We start from the raw sequence: 5,947 nt of genomic DNA, 5'->3' as shown, positions 1-5,947 counted from the left end.
TATAATAACAATAATTATTATAATAAGATTCCCATGATTTTGAGATTCTTGGGAATTTGAATAACACCATGTTAGGTGGTATTCAGATTACCTTAAAATGAGGAAAAGTGAATCCCATGGTAATCACTTTCCTGGGAATCTAAATATTATAATTCTTGTACTAAATATGGTAATATTGCAGATTCTCATTCCTGTCCTTAAGATTACTGCATACCAAACGCCCCCTTAATAGTTTTTTAGCAAGCAAACGATCTAAGATTATCTCCATCCATATCATAAACCATCTATTTATTTTGAATAATCTTGATAAATACTCATTAAAAGTGTAATGCTCAGAATTTTTATCTTTTAATCTTAATTCATAACCTTTTTAGTTAAATAATTATATTAACAAAAGAATATTTATTAAGAGTAAAAAATAAAAGTCCAGACTCACACATTTTTAAAAATAAATTCTGAAATGTTCTCATTTATATATATATATATATATATATATATATATATATTCCCCTGACAAAGCCGAACTAGGTATCTTAATTGATTCAGCTTCCCAAGTTTTCTTTTTCTTAAAAAAAATATAAGGATTCTTTTTATAAATGCTCTTTAAAATATGTATTTTGTTTTAAAGTGTCTCTTGATTTTTTAAAATAGGTCAAAACACTCTTTAATATATAAAAAATCATTCAAAATACTCCTTCCATCCATCTCTTTGTATCATTTGAATAGAAAATGCATACATAACAGTTAAAATGATTATTTAAAAGTTAATTAAAGATATTTAACTAATAAAAACTAATAATATTAAATATTAAATAAAATAAAATGACTAAGTATTAAAAAATAATAAAGAATAGCAAAATAATAATACTGAAGACTTAGGCTTAGTTTGGTATTGATTATGGACCCTTAAAAGCACTTTTTTCTCCAGCTTAAGCTGTTTTTGCTGTTTTGTAAGAACCAAAATTAGTGCTTCTTCAATAATATTAAGTTGTTTTCACGAAGCAGCAAGCTGGGTGCTTTGGATTCTAACTTATGCAGGAATCCCTTCCTTTCACATTAATGAATAATTTTTATTCCCATTTTACCCCCGTTGAAACAAAATAATCCCCATCTACCCATCTCATCTCCATCACTCCCCATTCTCTTCTCTCTCGTGACTGAACCTCTTGCAAGGTCCATCACTCCCCGTTCTTTCTCTCTCTCCTTTCTCGCTCCTATCTCTCTCCTTTCTCACTCCTCTCTCTCGCCAGTCTACGCTACGTTCTCCGTTCACCGTTCACTGGTCTCCCAGTCTGCGCTCCATTCCGATCTCCTCCGTTCGCCGGTCTCCCTGTTCTTCCGGTCTCCTCTCCCGAGTTTCGCCGGTCAACCTCAGCCCTCTTAAGCACGTTTTGCTGTAAGTACTCCATTAATCTTAGTATTTCGAAATTTGCTTCTGATTTGTCCCCAAATTTTTGGATTTTTTGTGTTACATCCTTTACTGAATGTGCAGAAAAATGGAAAATGTGCTCGTTAAGGATTCGATTTTTAATCCATAGTAGGCATTAATCCGTGTGTGTAGATAAATATGATTGCAAGAACTATTTTTTTGAATGGAATTACAAGAACTTATGTTGTAGTCTTGGTGTCTTATGCCATTGTAATGAGATTCTCATACTTTGTTCTTTAATAAAATTTCCCTTTTCCAACAGATTTCACCATTTTTTTTTATGGAATTGCAAGAACTTATGTTTGTATATATGTATCTACGTATCAGAACAAATCAGAATGCATAATCAGAAATGTCAAAAAAAGTACTTCTCACTGTTAAAACTATCTATTATAGTCTAATCTAATCTAATAATAATAACAAGCAATATTAATGCCTAGCTTCAGAATTCCAATCAGCTTAGCCAAATAGAACTTAGCCAAATAGAACACATATGCTTAACCAATGACCTGATCAACATTTCTACAACCCATGTTATGATATGCCTATGTTATTTATTTGCAGCTTAAACTGTTTGATCATTTGCCATTTTTTACCGTTCTATTTATTTTTACCATTCAATTGCAATACTAGCAAGAATGGAGGTTGACACTCTTGTGGTTTCATTTGCTTAGCTATTTGTTCATTATCATTTGCTTAAAAAAGCCTTAAATTGCTTTAGTTATTTTTATTATCTACAAATATGTGTTGGGTTTATAATGGTGGTAGTACTTTCAGTCATCATTTGTTCAAATGGAGGGTAGTGCACCACAAGGTAAAGCGATATGGGATTCCGAGGTAGTAGAGCTTTTTTGTGATTTGTGTATCAAAGAGGTTGAAGGTGGACACCGACCTGGAACACATCTTGACAAAGTTGGATGGGAAAATGTAATTCAAAAATTTAACAAAGCAAACAAACAAGTGTATAAAAGAACACAATTGAAGAATAAGTGGGATGCTTTGAAGAATGATTGGAAACTTTGGAAGGAACTTGTTGGGAAGGAAACTGGTTTAGGTTGGAACAATAAAAAGAATACTATTGATGCATCTGAGGAATGATGGCATAATAAATTGCAGGTATACGAATGAAGTTGCACATTTTTTATAGTGTAGTGTTGGTGTGTGGAAGGTTTAATTTATTGAAGTATTTTTACAGATTCATCATAACGCATCGAAGTTTTGCACTCGGGGAATTGAACCAGAGTTTGAGGAAAAGTTGAATAGGATGTTTACTAATACTGTGGCCACAGGGGTGTATGCTTGGACACCCGGATCTGGACAGATGCCATGTGAGGATGATAAAACAACAAATGAAATGATATCTCCACTTGAACAACTTGAGAGTAGTGGATCGTCAGATGCACCTATCAGAAGAGAAATGCCACAGGACCCTAAGAAGAAGCGTCCAATCGAGCTAGATGAAGGACAAAAGAAATTCAAAAGAGGGAAAGGCAAGGATAAAGTAGGCAGTGCGGCCAAATTGTCTCAACAAATTGAGCGCCTTGTCACTGTAGTGGAGACTATTAGTACCGGATCATCCATTGCAGAAACTAAAAGACCAGATTATAGCATTGCACGAGTTATTGAAGTCCTTGATTCTCTACCTGGATTAGAGAGTGGGAGCGACTTGTATTTTTTTGCTATGCACTTGTACGCAGACACGATTAAAAGATAGTCATTTTTGGCTTTGAAACGACCTGAGTTGTAGCTCAACTGGCTTAAGTTTGAGCACGGCCTAGGATCATCCTCTTAAATTCCCTTGAGTGTCCCTTGAGTCTTCCTTTACTATGAGTAATATTTTGGTGTGGCTTTCATTAATTATGTACCATATTGTTGTTTTTTCCATGCTTTCGAATACATTGTATTGAATATTGTACTTTATTTTTATCCATCAGACATTGTTATTTTCCATTATTTCATTTGAACATTGTTTACATGCAGGTTTCTTCATTATTAGCTGGGATGTCTGACAATATTACCCAGCTACGTTTACAACTTTTTGTGTTACTGCACACATCATTGAACAATATTACAATAAGTATATTCACAAAAATCTTTGTATGAACTTTGCTCAAACTGGAAATATGTGAGTAATGGAATTATTAGGCGGACATGAAATTAGAAGTTATAGAATGTTCAGAATGGATAAGGATGTATTTATGTCCCTAAGTAATGATTTGCAATGTAACTATGGATTACAGGGATCAAGAAATATGTCCACGTTTGAAATAGTCAGAATGTTTTTGTTCATTTTAGGTCAGAGTGCGGGAAATCGTTCAACACAAGAACGATTTCAACACTCTGGTGAAACAATTAGTAGATATTTTGAGTATGTTCTGGACATTGTCTGTCGTATGAGTATAGATGTTATAAAGCCTGATGATCCAGAGTTTAGTGGAGTGCCTCAAGAGATATTAATGGATTGTAGATATATGCATCATTTTAAGGTATTCTCTTAGTTCATTATATGATTCCTTCCTTATTTAAAGTATTCATTTTAAACATAGAACTTTCTTCTTTTTAGAACTGTATTGGTGCAATAGATGGCGTACACGTTCCAGCTACAATACGACCAGAAGATCAAGTTTCATTACTGGTAGAAAGCGTGTGCCAACCCAAAATGTGATGGCTGCCTATGATTTCAATATGAAATTTACATATGCATATGCAGGTTGGGAAGGTAGTGCTCATGATACAAGAATATTCTTAGTAGCACTACGTCGTACAAGTTTGAAGTTCCTAAAACCACCAAAAGGTTAAAACCTCTTCTATATTCATGAGAACTCTATTTTATAATTTACTAAGTCTTTGTGTTTGTATCTCAATAGGTAAATACTATTTAGTTGACGCGGGTTATCCACAATTAAAAGGATTTTTTGGACCTTATAGAAGAGAACGATACCATTTAGAACAATTTTGAATGGGTCGTCGACTAACTGGCTATAAAGAGGTATTTAACCAAGCACATTCTTCTCTTCGAAGTGTCATTGAACGCACATTTGGTGTCTGGAAGAAAAAATGGAAAATTTTAAAAGACATGCCAAATTATTTATTTGCAAAGCAAGTGAAAATAGTTATTGCTACAATGGCGCTCCATAACTACATTAGGAAGCATGATAAGCGTGATCTACATTTTCAAAGGGTCGAAGATAATCCAGATGATTTCGTTTATGAAGAGAATCAACAAGATGACAATAATGTAGAAGAGAATGAAGCTTTATTATCACTGGAAATGGATGAAGTACGAGATCAAATTGCAGCAAGCTTAATGAATACGACTTAATTCTTTCCATTTGAGTTAAGTTTGTAGGTATATAAGTGTGTATTTGTAGGACTTAAGTTTGTATTTGTAGGTATATACGTGGTGTGTGTGTATGGATATATATGTTTGTATTTATGTGTGTGTGTGTGTATGGATATATATGTTTGTATTTACGTGTGTGTGTGTGTGTATTTTGTATTTTGTTCTTTTAGTTGTAACAACAAAATCATAGCATCGAAGTTTCTTGCAGATTTTTTAGAAGAACCCCACCAAAATTGATAATTATGGTATTTGGTTGCGTTAACAAGGTTGACAATTTATCATTATGCTCTTTTTAGTTGTAATTACATTGTGAATGAAGAAATGAAAAAAAAAAGAATTAATTATCATAAATTTATTGTTAAAAAATTCAAAATCATAAGATTATGTTTTTTTTTTAAGTTAAACAAGTATTTCTAAATACCAAAAATAATTATATATATTTAAGTTTCATACCATGTCTATTTTGGTCATTTTACATACCCACAGTAATTCCACCTCAAAATTTACCAAACACTATTATACTGATTTTGGAATCAGCACAACTACTATAATTACAATTTACCAAACACTCAATTACTTCTTATAACAGCTGCTTCTTCCTTCAGCACAGCTAAAAGTAATTTTTTTTAAATCCACAGCACTACCAAACTAAGCCTTAATTTAAAAAAACAGTAGTAGCTTCGGCTTTTCACAAAATAATAATAATTTAAACCAATAGACCTAGTAGGTCCAATAATTACTTTCGAATAGGTTGGGGTGTTTAACATAGTTTTTATTTTTATTTTTGTCAATTAAAGATAAATAAACACTATAACTTTTCAATAAATATTTAGAATAATATTTTTAAATAACTTAAATGAGTCACAATGATTTTAAGTCTTGTAATAAACCATAAGTTCATAATTATGTGTTATTCAAACTCTAGCACAAGTTTAACTATGAAATTCTTTTTCACACAAAAACAAAAATTCTGAGGCCATCTGAGCTGGTGCCAGATTTGTGGGCTCACCAGGGCTGGGCGGCGCAGGTAGGTTAGGTGCGGAGGCGGAGCTTGCGTTCGCGGGAGGAGGGGTGAGCCGCCGTCAATTTTGGGCTATTCGTAGGGAAGAGGGCTTCGCTTGGTCTACTGGTGGGAACTGGCTCGGAAGATCTTAGCTTGTCGCTCATGGTTATTA

This window comes from Morus notabilis, unplaced genomic scaffold, assembly GCF_000414095.1.
Source record: "Morus notabilis unplaced genomic scaffold, ASM41409v2 Scaffold1428, whole genome shotgun sequence".
In the NCBI taxonomy this organism is placed as follows: domain Eukaryota; kingdom Viridiplantae; phylum Streptophyta; class Magnoliopsida; order Rosales; family Moraceae; genus Morus; species Morus notabilis.
Note: the sequence above shows the minus strand (reverse complement) of the source record.